Consider the following 17,951-nt stretch of genomic DNA (forward strand, 5'->3'; position numbering starts at 1 on the left):
AGTAGATTTTGTAACTACTCCTAACTGTAATGTTCAGCATGTCATGAAACACTGCTTTTCCCGCTATGTTGTCTTTTGTTTGAGCTAACAAAATGCTGGAATTACTTTGACTCTTAGCTGTTTTCCTCTTTGGAATGGTGAGGTCATGTGTTAAAAGACCTTTTCAAGCCTCATCACTTATCTCATGGTGAGTTCTATCAGCTGTATCAGAGAGGCTCATGGTTTCTGAAATGGGTATTTTTTGGCAATAAGGAGGCTTACAAGTTCTGCCAGCTGTACCAACAGAAAGAGTGATGCCTCTGAGTACCCAAACAGGACATTCAAATACAATGCACTTCAACCATTAATGGTCCAAATGGTGTACCAGGCACACCAGTGCCAGCAAACTTGAGTTTTCTTTTAAAGACTTACAATCTTTAACCGTACACTCCACACTCCATTTCCATGAGACAACATGAGGCACAGATGGGACTCTTAATTGTCCTCACCACTGCTTTATTGCAAACAAGTACAGTAGATTTAACAGGAAGCAGCCCCTGGCTTGCCTTTATAATGTGTTTCCTCCAGCAGTATTCATAGAGCTACTTCTATTTTGGTGATGTGATTGGCTTGCAGATGCTGGCTTAACACTTTTGTTTTCTGCTTTGTGCTGCAAATAATTGGAATTTAATTAATTCAGATTTTAAAAGCTCTGACCGGAGCATGATACTTGGCTTGAGTCTCATCTTTTCATTTACACAACAATTGCACCTTTCTTGCTGTGCACCACTAAAGATTTCTGAGCAGAGGCAAAGTGCAGCTATCATCAGGCAGGCAGGCAATACAGGAGTAGGACCTGTACACCCATATCAATGAGAAGTCACTCAAGCTGAGCAGTGATTTTTAGGTAGTTTGAAGCCATTTGCCTATATTCCCTCTTCATCTTCATTTGTGCTGCTGGCATCTGTAGCTGGAACTGAGATTGGGTCAACAATTCCTTTTTAAGTGTTTTGGCCTGCAAGTTTTGTTTTTTCATTTTGTCAGAAGTGAAAGCTGTCAAGCCACAGTGGATAACAGATAGTTATATTATTCAAATTAATAATAACTTTCTTTTATCTTTAAAAAGTCTGTACCCTAGAACAAAAAATTAAATTTCTCAGATTCTAAATATTATCTCAAAATAAAACAGTTAGTAGGGATTTTGATAGATTTTGGAGGGGATGAATAGGCATCAAGAAAAAATTTTAAATATTTAGTGTTGTTTTGTTACATGTTTTTTCGGCAGAGACTATTTTATTAAATTTATAATTACTTCAGAGAAAATTGTGGTCAGTTCTGAGTTGCATTTTTCAGTCATTTTAATTAACTATTGTCTTAAGTTATTATTATTGTTATTATTATTACTACCATTACTGTTTGGATATTTTGGAATGAGAGGCTGGAGAGCAGTGTTGAGGTAAGGAACCTGTGGGTCCTGGTCAACGGCAAGTCAGCAGTGCCCTGGCAGCCAGGAGGGCCAACTGTGTCCTGGGGGGCATCAGGCAAAGCATCACCAGGTGGTCGAGGGAGGGGGTTGTCCTGCTCTGCTCTGCACTGGGGCAGCTTCATCTTGAATATTGTGGCAGTTTTGGACACCACAATATTAGAAGAACATTAAGCTATTAGAGAGCATCCACAAGGATGTTGAAGGGCCTTGAGGGGAAGCTGTATGAGGAGCAGATTAAGTCATTTGTTCTGTTCAGCCTGGAGAAGAGGAGACTGAAGGAAGACCTCATTGCAGTTACAGCTTCCTTGTCACAGGAAGAGGAGGGGCAGGTACTGATTTCTTCACTCTGGTCACCAGTGATTGGACTCAAAGAAACGGCATAAAGCTGAGTCAGGGGTTGAAAATAAGGAAAAATTTTTTCACTTAAAGGGTGTTTGAGCACTGGAACAAGGCTCCCCAGGGAAGTGGTCAAAGCACAAAGCCTGGAAGAGTTCATGAAGTGTTGGACAACATTGTTGGGCACATGGTGTGATTCTTGGTGTGTCCTGTGCAGGGCTGGGAGTGGACCCTTCCAAATCAGCATACTCTATGATGCTATAATAGGCCTCCTTCTATTCCTCAGGATTTTTTGTTATTGATCACTGAGGTGTCAGCTTCCCTAATGAAATATTTCTAGCACTTTTTCCCTCAGACTGCCCAAACCTTGCTGAGCAAAGCAAAGTGTATTGTCTGGTTCTCTGGTCAACTGTATGTCTCTTTTTTTGCTATTTTTCTACATACTTTTGATTGATCTGGAAATGATCACACTGGCTCTGGCAGTACAGTAGCTTCTTGCATTTTTCTCTCCAATCAGCGGAGTGTTTGAGTTGTGTAAGACACATCCCCTTACAGTGCAGGGGATGTGCATTTCTCTTTTACAGAGCTCTCTTTCTCCCCTACTCTTCCTTCACACCTCTATATAGTTTTCTCTCTATATTGTTGTAGGTTATGTGAATATACTTACTGAGCCACCCATACTCTCAGTGGAGGATTTGCTACTGAGAAATAGAACAGCCTTATCACAAGTGACTGGACTGAACATTTTAAAAGGACTCATTTGGAGTTCATTAGGTGAAAGGAACTTTATTGAGAAATTTTCTTCCTCTCAGAACTGAACCCAAGAAGACTCATTTACTCCTTGATAGCAAGAATAGAGAACTAGTTCATGCGTCTCAGATGAGAACATTGAGACAACATGCTAGTCAAGGTGAACTGTCTCTGTCTTCCTCATGAACATGACAGGAGGTAAAATTTTAAGATATAGTCCAAACACCATTGAATCCTTTTATTTTTGTGAACAATAACTGAGGTCTAATAATGAGAGTCTTTCTTTTTCATTATTATTATTAAATTAAATAAAGAACTTTGAAACATCTGTGTACCAGAATAAAGAACATGTGCATTACAGAGAGGAAAATAACAGGAGCAGGTGAAGTACAACAGATATTATGGATTTTGCCAATGTTGCATATCCCTTGTGGAAGCATCAGTGTAGGGTATTCTTCAAAGTATGGACAATCTCAAGAAAGACAGCCCAGAGGATCCCGTAGGTCCCTTCTGTCTCTAAACTTTCTAAATATCAGACAGATATAATAACTTTACTCCAAATGTTCAAGGAACAAATAATTTTTTCTCCTTTGAATGTGGCTGCCAAGGTCGAAAGACCCTGGTGGGTAACAGCGTGACTGAGAGAAAGCAGGTTATTCACTTCAGATAATTAAGTTTTAAGTTGTGTAGGAGGGATTTGAGATGAAGCATCAAGAATATATGGCAGTAATCTCCACTCATGCACTGCCCAGTAGTCAACATTCTCTTAGGTTCTTACAAGGTTTGCAGTTTATGAAAAGCATTTAAGTGTTTCTGTTACACATTTTGGTTGCCATGTTAACTTGGCTTCCATCGAACTGCAACAAACCCAAAACACCTCCTTACATACTTGCTTTATGACATTTCATTAGAATGCCAATATAACAGTTTTATAGTAAATGTAGGATATGGCAGGAGACTAAAATAACACCCTATTCTCTGAACACTTTAATCTAGCTTTAATAATTTTAAGGTTTTTAGACATTTGTAACTTAACCTGTGGGCATAATCTAGTAGTAACAGTGCTTGAGAGAAGTTATGAGCACTGCGCTCTGAGATTACAAGTGGCTCAAATAACATAGTGGTTCCAAGGGAAACTAAATCTTTTTAAAACCCCTCAAACATCAGTTTAAACTGTTAACTTTAATTTTATTTTAAATTCATGTTAGAGTAATTGCATCAAGCTGGGATTATGTGTGTTCTCTGATTCTGTCTTACAGCAATTCTGCCTCTTTTAACCATTTTCTGTATGGGTGATTCTTACTTGTTACTTATTGATGGAGGTTTCTCCCTCACAGGGTGTATTCAGTTAAAACAATATCTTACCAATGAAAGCTTTTCTGGAGCATTAGTGGCAGCATATGTAATTTATTCATTATGAGGGGAAGCATGTAATGCTTAGTGTATGCAGGAATCCATTTTATTTCGCAGAGGATTTGTCGATTTAAACATAAATGTTCCATATCAGAAGACGGGAAGATTACCATTATTATGGAAATGCACATTTATATAGAAGAAGGTTGCTACTTTTTGGTGCTTTGGATATGTCTTCTTTTTAAACACACATCAGGAGTGGTAAAAGCAGTAATTTTTACGCGTTTTGCATGTCAATGTGTGTCCATGTTTTGGTGCTTAACATGACACACCTCACAGGAGTCCAAGATGCAGAAATTGTTGGGCAAGCACCTCTGAAAATCACACATCCGTTTCAGCCAAAATATTTGTAGCTTGGGGGAACTAGAATTGTTCTGTGAATTACTATAGACCTCAAAATAATCTTACGGAGGAAAAAAAACCTGAACTTTATTACCCTTGTTTTACAGCAGGGAAACTAAGAGACAGGAAGGTTAAAGCCAAAAATGCCACAGAAGGAGTCAACAGAGAATGTGACTTCTTGTTTGAACATTTTGAGCAAAACTTCCATTTCAGGGAAGCTGAGGAGCCTACAGTTGGAGAGACAAGAAAGCAGAGAACTTTATTTGTGTTAGCAGAATAGGAGAAACCCAGTACCAGGAATATCTCCATCTCCGGAGAAGAAGTTTGGCAAACAGTTAGCCCCAATACCATGGCCTAGCTCTGAGAATGTTGTTTATATTTGAAGTAATTAGTTAAGCTTTTGTCAAAATCTTCCATCTGATCTAAAGAGATTTAATTCAACTTGATCTCTCTCTGAGAAGAATTCATATATTAGACATGTCCTTCAAAACAACCATGTAAAATACTGCTTAATGACGAGTTGAGAAAACAAGTAGATACCTGGAAGAAATTTTTCAAAAATCAGTCTGGCTTTTAAAGGAGCCTGAATATGATCTGTATTTCCTTCAGTCCTAAAATCATACACATATATTTATGCCTTGTACATAAAAGTTGGATGCTTTAGATTCCTTGGGCTTTACAGCTTCTAAGTGTTTTCTTCAGCTGCTGAGCTAAGATAGTAGAGGATACATAATAAAAGCAAATTCATTGATCTTCCATGAGTCATGAGTCTCAGTACTTATGAACTGTGCTATTACTGAGGTCTTTATATATCCTAAGCAGTATTTCTTCTAATTAAGGTTGGATAACAAGCACTGTATGATTTAACCACAAGTAATTTGCTTTTCTGTAGAACTTTTAGCCCCAGAGAAAATGCCCATGTGACCCTATACATAAGTAAGTGACTAGAAAATACTATCTTTTGTTTATAATTGCCTGGACTAGCAGAAAAAAAAAATCTAAGAAGATGTTGGTTTCTCCTTCTGTCCTTTCAGGAAATTACATCCTCCCTCCATATCACAACATCAATTTGAGGCTCATCAGAAGCTTGTTTCAAATGAGAAGTGTCATTTCAAAGACAAGAATGGGTGCTCTTCTGAAGAAGAGTATAAAGGGAACTGTACACAAAACAGAGGAATAATAAAAGCTTAATGGCTGGGCTCTGCATTAGAAAAAGTAGGTAGAGTGAACACTGGGTTTTTATCAGTTTTCAACTGCTGCCCTACTCCATCTGTAGTTTAAGTCATCCTTTGGCTTTGCAGCTTTCTCATGAAGTTGTGTCTTTCTCACAAAGAATAACCTAATGGTCTTATGACCTTCAGGGCAGAGATTAGACCAATTAATTGGTCAGTGAGAGCCCCATGTGTTCTCCTCTTCCTGATTTGTAACAGGAATCTGAGTCACAGTATCTCACTCCAGGAAGGAGACACCTTTGCTCTGTAGGTGAGTGTGGCTGAGGCTCTCTCTCTAGCTTGCTTGATAAAAAGTTCTGGTTTGGGTTGTAGGCTGTGTATTAACTTGAAAAATCTCTAGACCCTCCTCCAAAAATATTTATTAAAGAATGGCTGGGAGCTGTATGTGTGTAGAAGACATATTTTACTGATATTGTATGTATGCAAGCACCTTGGAGTTACAGCTGGATTTAAGTGTCTAAATTGTCAGTTAGATACCTAACTGTTTTTCTGGATTTTTCTGGATTATTCAGCACTTTTTTTCCTCAGAGCTTCTCTTTGAACTTCCCCTCTTATTGGAAGTAAGTTACAAATAAGCATATCCCCAGCAGCTGGAAGTAAGTTAAAAAATACTCACTCTGCAGTATTTCAGGTCTTAATAAAGCCACTGACCCAAGAAAAAGAAACCTATAAACTTTAGTGCTGGCAGGTGAAGAGCTTTTCACTGAACCTATCTTTATAGATCATGGGGTTTGGCTATGCTGTGTTTATACACTCCTCAGCCATGATACAATGTATGTATATGGGCCACCCTCTATTCCAGGCCCTGTCCAACCAGGCTACAAGAGAAAAGAATCACAAATTTTCCCCTACACCCCTTAGCCTTGGAGGGTAACGTAGGCTAATTTTTGTCCAAACAGCCTAAACACACACAAACCTCCCCCACTTTCTCTCTAGCACATGCACAGTTGTGTGTGGAGCTACTCCCCTGCCTGATGGAGAGAATTCACCTTGTAGACACTTTTCCTGTCAAAACTTGGCTTTGAGATCTCTGCACAAACTCCCCTGCTAATTGTCTTTGACTCTGCTCCCACCACAGACAGATCTCCTCAGTATGTCCACCTCTTCACTGCCTCTACCAAAGGTAGTCACTGAAGGCAAAAGCTGAGAAGCAAAATAGCTGTTGTGAGATAGCAAGTATGTAAGTGCAAATAGCAAAAGGAAGGGAACAAATAATAAAACTAACAGAAGTCTGAACAGTCTTAGGATTGATGAGGGAAAAGCTTTTCCTCCTTGCTCCTGAAACAAGTGAATACTGATAACAGATAACAAGTGAAGACTGAGAGATAACTGTGTCTGCCTAAGTCTCATCTAAAGATTCTGCCTTTCATAGAATGATTCCAGCTTTCCTAATTCCAAAAACTGGGTAAAACAGTGTTTTGACTTCAGAGTGCTTCTGTAGGTAACAAAGACAGTATCTTAAATAGGACTACTGAGTCCAGCCTATAGACATAATGCCTAGAACTTGAAAGGTAGAAAATCTGAGCATACTTAGCATACCGAGGTGGATGCACAGTCACTTTTCTTTAAAAATAGATGGGAACTAGGCAAGCATCTTTTATTATACTGCTTGTACCTGAGACACTGCTCCAGATCCACCCCAGCCTGAAGATGTTTGAACCTTCTACTCCCACTCTGTGTGAAAATACCCGAAGTATTAGACTGACAGTGGAAGAAGGAAATGTATGTTACTCTTCTGTGCACACACACATATACAGATATACACATACACACACACCAGCACCCGAATGTATCTCTGTGCATCCACAAGTGGTGCTTGGTCATGAAAGTAGATATTGGAACCATTCTTTGGGAACTGTGGAAATCCCTCCTTTTGGTCCTCTTTTTCTAACATTTGTAAGAACATTTGACCTTAAATGGGGCTAAACACAGACCCTAAGTGAATGGTATGGTAATGGTATACGGTGACTCATATGCTGGGAGATACATACATTGAATGCTGGGCTAGTGAAAGCAATGTAGCCCAAGGCTCAGCTCCAAACCTCAGTCATGGCTACAGTCTATCCATTCAGGCTGTTCTCACCTGCTGTGAACACAGCAAGAGATTCCCCCTCCCTCTGACACCTTGTTTCCTTTCCTGTGATATGGTGGTAGCAAAACTCATGTCCCACTGCTTTTGTAATGTGAGAAATACCTATTCCAGAAGGGAATAGAAGATATGAATTAGTATCTCTTATCAAGAGAGCCTCTAACTCCATCCCTCCAGGAAATCTCTACCTGCTTAGAATACAACTGAATAATCAATGAACAGATGGCACAGGAAGGAAATTGAACCTGGACAATTTTTCTTCTTGGTTATGAGGCCTGGCAAAGAAGGTTGACCAGAGCCATTCATCCTCCCATCCCCAACACACAGCCCTTTCAAGAATGAATTCTACACATTCTGCCCTTACACTGATTAGTCCTGTTTTCATGACAAATGAATGGTGGTGATGATCCTTGCCAAAAAGAAAACCCCTTCAAATCATTAATCTTTAATAAAACTTAAAAGGCTCAAGCCTGTTCATATGTTATTTGGAAAAATATGGTTAACAGAAGTCATCGAGTCATAGCATCACCCTCACTAAACTAAACATGAATCAACAGATTTGGTGGGTTCAGGCCAAGTCTTACCAGACAGGACTGTGCATTGCAAAGGCTACACCCTACCCACTGGTATTACTTGGCAAAGCTTGCTGGAAGCATTGACCAAGGAGTTACAGATCAAATGAGGAAAGGATAGGGCTGTGCTTTTTACTATCTTATATCCTGAGGGCCCAAAGACCACAAGCAATATGAGAAAGCGATTCTGTGCCAAATATAGCAGGAGTGTATTCATGTGCAGCAGATGCTAAAGGAATGGGGTTTAAAACAGGGTAGATGAATAGCACACTGTGACTACCTGCTTCTTCCTACTGATTCCAAGGCAGTTTACTCCAAAGGCAAACTCCTACACTGCAGATTTCTAAAACTGGATAGGTCCATGCTCTTCCCTGTTGCTTTTCATACTTTCTCCCCAAGAAACAGAATTATTTCAGTTATAATTACTGGTGACTGCCTGAAACAATCCCTCAGCCTTGGCCATATTGATCATCACCATTGGTCTACCCTGGCCTCCAATCGGGAGGCCTGGAGACACACCATCTATAACGCTGCTGCTGCTTTTGAGAACACACGCAGGATCACTCTCGAGGGGAAAAGCCAACTCAGAAAGAATCGTGTCTTGTTAATATCACCTGGGGAGTCTTTCTGCTGTGGCTTCTGCATCCCGACTTGTCTATCTCGCATTGGCCTTTTTAGCCATCAGCGCGCTTGTAGCAAGCGTGGGTAGAGCCCTTCTCAAATCTTCATTCGTGAAGCCTAGCCATGATGAATTACTGGCGATGAACAGGGATGACTCTCTTGGCAACTCAAGTCAAGAAAGAAAACCACCAAGTAAATATAAACTGAACAAAAAAATTATAGCAGGTTACGGGGGGACCTGCTGCAAGACCCAGTGGCACATTTTGCATGGGAGACAGGACACAGGAGTGTGACCCACAAAATGGCAGTTTATTAAAACCAGAAGACAGCTTTTATACAGGGGAATACAGAAGTTTCGGTAATAAGGTGGGACACCGGCTAGGAACACCAAATCCTGAGGGCTACTGATATGGGAACTTGGAGGGATAGGCTAAAGGCATATGTCAGGGGGGAAGGGAGAGCTGGGGGAACAATGGAAGAACTGTCCTGGGTGCATGGACAGGGGAATTTGCTGAGGGTGCAATGCTGCGGCCTTGTAGCTGAGCTGGTTCCCAGGCAGTTCTGCACAGCTGAAGTTGCTAAAAATCTTCTAGAGAGACCTCTTCTTCTGAGCCTTCCTTGCAGCGCTTTTTCATCTCTCTCCATGCTCTGTAGGCCTCTTCTGGTCCACCCTCGACAAAAAATCTTTTAACTAATTTCCATGTATAATTTGGGGTTTTTTTAGATCATACTAAATCCTATACATATATCAGAGTGGGAAATGCTCACAGACTCCATTACACATGAAATTTAAGTCCAGTGTAATACAATGATGACTACCCTTACAAAGTTGTAGAGACTGAAGGAAAACTCCACTGTAGAAGATTGCTTTGTAGTTAACCTTCAGCCTGACAGTCAAAACGAGGCTGTGTAAATAGTATAAAAATAATATCTGAGAAGAAGCATTCAGCTAAGGATTCTTATTACTTTTTTTTATCATTATATTCTGTAACAATGTTTGTAGAGACTGGGGAAAGTAGGGGTCCTATAAAAATGTCTACAGCTTACATGCCCATGCTGAGAGCTCTAACACAATGAATTGAGTCAAAGTAGAACAATAATATATGATCAGAAATTTAATGAACATGTGAAAACACAAAGCAGTCTCCACTGCAAACATCTTGTGTGTAATTCATTTCCAGATGAAAAATTTAATATGCCATCCATCAAATAATTTAAAATAAAGCCAGATTAGGAAGAGCTTCCATTCAGAATCCACATGTAAAATGTCATGAAGTGTGAGATATAAGAGTTTCATCTGATCTGAAAAGTTAAGCTCAATCAGTTATTACCAAGCATCTCCTTTGGCAATACAGTAGCTCGACTAAATCTAGAAACAGCTGACTTAAACACTGGCTTTAAAAACCTAAAATACTAAGTAGAAACAAAACAAAAAAAAAGCACAGATGTAGTCTTTATTAAAAAAAAATATATATATATATATATAATGAGAAGATCTTTGACAATGACGAAAAAGGTGAAAAGGATACTATAGTTCTGTAAGACAGGAAGTCAGGATTGTATGGTTATTGCAATGCAATACTGTTAGTTCCTGTGAGAAGTAGAAAGAAAACATCTAAACTCAACCACAGCTACAAACAGCTGGATGCTCAGCTGCCCTGTTGGATGAGAGGAAGCAGGTGCAGTTGTCCTCTTGGTTTGAATTAGCCTTTCAGTGTTCATGGCAAACATTAATGGAAGAGGCTAATGGCCCCCAGATGGAAACATGACCAGTCCCAATGCATGGACAGGACTGTCTGGATTTCAGTGGAAGAAATGGAGCTTAGGTACAGTTAACCACAATAAGGATCTCATATTTGAAAATCATAACCTTTTCCATACTGTCTTCCTTGGTAAACCCTCTCCCTTGAGCCAAGAGAGAGATGAGGGAGCTTCAAGATCTCTGTTGAGAAGAAAGACACTCAGCTGGCTTGAGCACAGCAAGGCTGCAAGTACCGAGGTGTCCACTGGCAGGATGTATCTTTTCAGAAAGGAGATTTCTAACCAACACTGTTCAGGTCAAGTGAATGGGAAAAAATAGCTGAATCGTAGAACTATCTGGTTTGTGAATAGCACAGTCTTGCTTCAAAGGGAACTATATTTCAGATGATGTATGTTAACCAAGCCTCTTTGTATGGATAAATGTGGCCCTATATGCAAACACTGCATGCCCATATATCTTGGGTACCAATACCTTTGGCACTTATATTGCTGTAGAGGCTGCTGTTAAGACCACAAATATAAAATGAAGCAGATGCAGAGAAAGTTCACCAAAATGAAGTCAGACGTGGAGCATCCATCTTTCTGAACAGAGTTTGTTTACCTTAGAATAGAAAAGACAAGAAAGAGGAACATCGATGAAAATAAACAGTTTAAATTAGCACAGAACATAAGGGTATAATAAACTGTCCATGAGATGTAAGATGTGGGATGTTAGAATCTGAAGTGGTTTTCTAACTGGGATACAAATATGAAGAAAACCCAACAATAATTCTCAACAACTTTACAATTATGCATAAGAAGTCCACCAGAAGGCAGTTAATCTGGTCTTGACTGGTATAGGGTTAATTTTCCTTGTAGCAGCTAGCACGGGTCTGTGTTTTGGATTTGTGCAGGAAGCACTGTTGATAATGCAAAGATGTTTTCATTATTGCAGAGCAATACTTGTACAGAGCCAAGGAGTTTTCTGCTCCTCACCCCATCCTACCAGCAAGGAGGCTGTAGGTGCAAAAGGAGTTGGGAGTGGATACAGCTGTGACAGTTGACCCTTGGGACCCAAGGGATGTCCCATACCATATGGCATCATGCTCTGTATATAAAGAGAAGAAGGGGAGCATATATAAAGGGGAAGAATAAGGGGGGGTCGTTCAGAGTGATGGTATTTTATCTTCCTAATCATTGTTATGTGTGATGGAGCCCAACTTTCTTGGAGATGGGTGACCACTCATCTGCCCACGGAATTAGGGAATTAATTCCTTGGTTTACTTTTCTTGTGCACTTGTTATTTGTGAGGCTTTTATTTTACCTATTAAAGTGTGTTTATCTCAAGCCATGAGTTTTCTCACTTTTACTGTTCCATTTCTCTCCCCTATTCTACTGGAGGGGAGTGAACAAGCTGCTGTGGGGGTCTGAGTTGTTGGCTGGGGCCAAATCATAACAAAGATACAAAACTTTCCAGAGAGCAGAGGACCAAACTGCCTTGACTCTAGAAAACCACTGGAGTTCAGTTTCTAGCCTCAGTTCATTTCTGTAACTATCGGTCTCAGTTGTACCTTTGGGTTATTTTCCTTCTGTAAAGGTAATGTTGAGGCATGATTCAAAAGGCAACCTCTACAACTTCTAAAGAACATCAAGAAATTTAAGCATTTACCTCTCTTGGATAACTATCCACAGATGTGAAAAGCAGTATTATCTGGTTCCAGCTTTGTCTTTCTTCTTTGGGAGAGGGTGGTAATCATAACAGAGTAGTAACTAGTCAGAAGAAGTCATGCCTGCCCAGAGAAGACCTATTAGTGAAGAGGTAAGATTCAATTTTGAGGCTCCACTCCTATATCCAAGACATGTTATGTCCTCAGCTAACTTTTCCATCAGATTTAGAAAGAGTAGAGAAAGTTATTCATCTTATTCTGACAGAATTTATCTAAAGTATTCTTGGCCAACTACAAATGTTGTAGCAACTATATTACTGTTTACTCTTAGATTTCTCTCTCTGGCATTTGAATGTAGATGGGATGAAGATATGGATAAGTTACCTCGAGGATATGATCAAACAGCTGCTTCTGCTGTTTTGTAGCTCCACTTCAGTGTGCTCTCCTTGTGCTCTATGACATAGATGGGTATTCTGCAAGCAGAAGCATGAAAGTCCGAAATCAAAGTCAAGTTTTTCCCAAGCAGAAAATTAAAGCATGTATACAATTGCTACAGAGCAACTGTTCAACAAACAACCCAGTTTGTGCCACAGTAACTGATCTCTGTGTTCTATCTTCTCATCCAAACCCTGAAACACTTCAATTCTGGACCCTGGTGGAGTTTTTTCAAATGTGGAAGGACATAAAAGCCATTGGCAGGTATCACTGTCAACCATCTCTGTTCTCTGGGCACAACTGCCACCTGCTCAAAAGGCAGATTGCTGTATTCAGCTTGACATGAGACTGATGAGACCTCTGCTTTTCTTCAGTTCTTTTCCCTCATTTATTTATGCTTAAAGTCAGAAACCCATAACTCTGGTCCTGCCCTAAATCTGCCCCCAAAGAGATGCTGGCAGTCTAGAAGCTTACCGCTGCTTTATATGAGAAAAGTTTTTTGAAAACATTCACAATTTAGGAAGTTATTTTGGCAAGCTGACAGTTCCAAACAAATGCTCCTCAAATTGCTTAAAAATTACATTGTGACTAAAGCAGGACAAAATATAACGGTAGCTGAGACAGGTCAAGTTGAAGAAAATGTAGGCTGCCAGCAGCTATTTTCCCCTCTGTGAAATATGATATCTAATATTTTTCTTTACATAATCCCTGGCAGTTAGGTGAGCACTCTTACCCCCCTTTTACAGATGGATATACCGGAGCAGAGAAGTGCTCAAGTGCTTTGAACAAAGGTATAGATAATTTTGGTAGAAGCAGTTGACCTAATTCCAGCCCTCTTTATTCGTAGCTGCTTTTGTCCCTTTTGTCCCTTTCTTCAGTAGAAAAACATGGTTTTAGTATTCACATTCACCATTACACCGGTGACATCCGCTCCTTAGTTGCTTCCATCGCATTTGTTTATTCTACTGCTTTTCTCTGATCATTCTTATCACCACACACTGAGCAGAAATTGTTATTTTGGAGTTCACCTTTTTATGAAACTGCTTTCCTGTTGTTTTCTAAATGAATTCAGAGGAACTTCTTTTAAGTCTTTTGGTTCTTGTAGCCAATATTTCTATTTCGGCTTCTCAGTATCATGCTTACATTTTATGTTATGTTATTGGTTTTTTAATTCTTCCATTATCTCTGCTCCCTACATTTTTTTTAACATCAATGTTTTTGTCATTTTTGTGATGTAGAGTGTTGAACTGAAATTTAAATGTAATGTAAATTGAGAGTAATGGGGTTTGTCTCACCTGTTTCTCTATTACTCTCTTCCAATTTAGAGCTATCCATGTTTTCCTTCTCTTCTCCACTTGTTGGCTGTATTGATAGATGAATTCCTATACCTTACTACACGCCAGCCTCACACCGAGTGCTGCCCCCTTTCCTGGGACACTTGGTTCTGGATGAACTCAGCCTTCACTGCTTTCTCCCTTGCTGGATCCAGAACCTACTGGTTGTGAATCTTTTTTGGTTTTCCTGCGACTTGTGCATTCACAACCCCCATCAAGAAATTGTAAACCAAATATTACAATATTAGCTCTGAAAAGTGTTCTATTGAATTTTGGGTTATTACCTAATGGTTTACACAAAGTAGACTGGAATCAATGGGAACTGTTATCTAGTTTATCTGACTGAGAACTGAGAGTAAGGAAAAAAAGGGGACATGATATACTTGACTTATTCAACTGACAAACACCCCCCCCCCGTTATCTCTACTAAATAATCTAGTGTTGTTAACCAAAATATGAGCATAAAATAAAGGTAAGTCATACAATGGGGAGCTTTAGCATTGAGAGGTGTTCCTTTTCCCATTACAGGAATGAGAACTGTTTCTAATGAAATGTCAAAATCTTCAGTTACTATTTAGTAACAGTAAATAAAAGTAGTAACAGCAAATAAAAAACTCTGTGGCAACACAAATATCACAAAAGAAACCACAGAGATTCCTGATGTAATCATAAGGGAAAGAAAGAGGATATATACATTTTAAAATAGCATTTAACAAAACTCACTCGTACAAAAACATTTCAGCCTCAAGAGATTATTGCTCATGCTGAAACATTTGATTAGTATTATTTTCAAACATCAGTGAAAAAAAGTGTCACATAGAGATGAAAATTATTTTTTGCTTCTAGGCAGAAAATCACAAAATCAAGGCTTTAACTGAAGAGAACATGAACTGTGGATGATTTCAGCTGCTGTGAAATGGTAAATAATGACTTTAGCAAATGTTGGTTGGAGAAGCGCAGCACGAGGAGGGGTTCGGCCAGCAGGTGGCGAGTTTTCTTCAGGATTGCACTTCCAAGAAGAGATTTTTATGGTCCTGTCTCTTCTGTGATTCCCTGTTTTCCATACAAAAGCCTATCTCAAAATAACCTTAAAGTTCGGACCTAAGCACAAATAACCCTTGGACCAGAGTATTGCAGCTTATTTGGTATTTAGGATTACCTGATGGCCCAAAGCCCCCTTTATCTGTAGCACTTCAGCATGGCTGTGTATGACAGAAAATTGTCTTTCTGAGCTGACTCTTAACTTCCTCTGCTTTTGTGACTTTTAGTGGATCCTTTAGCTTTATTTCTATGTAGTTTCAAAGGGAATTTATACCTTTTTTGAAAGTTAATACTAAATAAAAAAAAAATTTATTGTGGTAGTACATATTTAGAAGCTGCTAAAAACAGGAAAGCTATTGTGACTGATTATACAACTAAAATCCTGGTATCTCCTATATTATCCTAAATAAACCATTTTAGTTTTGTTCTAAACAATTAAATTCTCATAAAATCAGAGTTTCTACATATTTTAGCCAGAAACCAATTCTGTATTACTAAACACAACACTTAATGTTAAAATAACACCTTTCCACTGAGTACAAGCCCAGAAATTGAACCTGCAGTTGTTAGGTATTAATGTCACTGGAGTCAGTCGTAAAACATCATGTAGTTTTCTGTATGGGAGAAAAAATACTGGAACTCCATGGCTGCTTCAGCATCACACAGTCATGTCAGCAGAGTACATGTGGCTGGGGACCAACTGGCCTCTGGCAGTCATACTGTTATAGAAGAGAGGTGGTACAGATGTGGTTTAGAGGACCCAGGGCTGAAGTAACTGAATTAAAAATGTCCTTGTCCCCTGTGGAGAGCTGGCCATTGTGCCTACCAGCAGTGTTGGTGGAAGAGCTGCAGAGCTGCAGCCAAGGCAGTGGGCAGCAGAGCTGGGATCAGCAGCTTTGGACAACATATTTGTTTGTAGTGGTGAAGGTGACCCCAGCGCTTGTGTCTCTCAGTGGATTCCCATCACTCTACAGGAGCTGAAATAGTGGCAGTTCCAAATATTTGCTGAAACAGTGAATGACCCAAACCTGTTTTTAAAATTGACTCCCATTGGCTACTGGGCCAGGTTCTGCCTTTCTTGGATGGCTTTTCAAGGCACAGGCCCAGGATATTTAAAATACCACCCATGTTTCTGAGCTGTAGGCTGTGACTTCAAAGGCCTGACCCTACAGAGCTGTCTCAGGAGCCTGTCCAAGTCTGCAGAGTATGTTTGCACAGGAGCTAGCCAATCTTCAGCACCTCTTCTCCCTGTTTTCTGTGCTGAACACACGTGGTAGCTGGTGTATCAAAGGCATGGAAAGGACTGCTGGGAAAATTTTCAGAGTTCTATGGCACAAATGCTGGTCAAATCTCTCCTCATGCTATTGCACATGGGTTGAATGTGCCTTTGGGCTCCAGTGTCCAGTCTGTTAGTGTGAGGGGATACTAGTATTGGCAACTGACTGAACTTACAGCATTGTTTCATTACATGTGCCAGGATCTAAACAGTGGACAAAGGCAGAACAAGATCCCAGATAATTAGGATATAAAGTCTGGAGTCCTGTCCTGTTTGTATTGCTATCTCCAGTCCTGCTATTCCTAGAGGAGATGCTGAACTGCTGCCATGAAATGTTGCTGATTAAGTGATTAAGTCCTAGGAAAAGCTTTTCCAATCACCTCTTGCACAGAAAACATTTTTTTTTGTGGGTTTTTTTTGTTGGTTTGGGGTTTTTTGGTTTTGGTTTGGTTTGTTTTTTTAATTGAAAAAAGGTTCTTGTTTCATAGGTGTAAGATCCATCAGCTACTGCAGGTATATACTTCATTAAATTCTGAAGATAAAGACTGATGAAAATATGGAAATAGAAAATTCTTGTACCCATCCTCTAGCCTTCAGGATATGAATTGAGATGCCTAAAATAGAGACCATTGGCTCTGTGTACGTGCCGGCATATGATCAATCAGAAGAAAATTAAGGTTTTTCTGAAATGTGAATCAGATCTCAGCAGGGGTTGGTTTCACCTTCACTATCTGAAGAATCTGGGAGCTAACACTCCTAAATCAGGTGCGTTACTTTAATTAGAAGAGTAACACATCTGGACTAAGTTATAGGTACAAGTGAAGTCAGAGAATGAGTTTCCCCTGGTTTCAGGAAGTGCTGAATCCAGTGAAGGTTCCTAGCCCAATGTCACTGTGAAGAAATCACTCAGGAGAAGACAAATCTTGTGGAATCCTGATCCCAGTCATGTGACTGACAGACCACGGCAAGCAAATGTTGCCTTTTTCACTGAAAGTTATGGAGTCCTCCTTTAACTGTTAACTACAGTAAAGCCACATAAAATTACATGTTATTCAAAAAAATTTCAAATTATAAAGGTGACTGACATCTCTTCAATATATGTCCCCCTACTTTTATTGGGCATACTGTAAGACTGTGTTAGTCTATATCTACATATGCATGCAAAAGTTATTTCCTTTTCTAGAGTACATGTATACTTCTATATACATATGTTACTCTTTACATACCTTTTGTTACCACCTAGAAGTCACTGTTTCACCTCTATGAGATATTGGTCTTGGTGATCCTTTTTCCTGGCCATACTAGAGCTGGATGAGTTGGAGGATACCCCTGCTGAGTTTCCAGGCTTGCAGAAATGTATATTTTACAGCAGTAGAGAAAGGATTTCTCTTTAAAACATGTGACATAGGCATAATCTACAGTAAAATGATGTGATGTCCAGGCTTCACTGGCATTCTACTTCAGTGTCCCAATTCACACAGGTCTTTGTCTCATAGGCCTCTTTGGAACTCATGTCACCAAAGCCTTCAGTTCCCGTGGGATCATTAAATCCTTACTCAATTTCCAGCAGATATGGGAATTGGATGTGAATGAAGGTCATGTACACAAATCATTCTAGCCACCCTTGTATTAAATGAA

Source organism: Empidonax traillii, unplaced genomic scaffold, assembly GCF_003031625.1.
Source record: "Empidonax traillii isolate 1590-97213 ecotype Southwest subspecies unplaced genomic scaffold, ASM303162v1 scaffold612:size571257, whole genome shotgun sequence".
Lineage (NCBI taxonomy): Eukaryota > Metazoa > Chordata > Aves > Passeriformes > Tyrannidae > Empidonax > Empidonax traillii.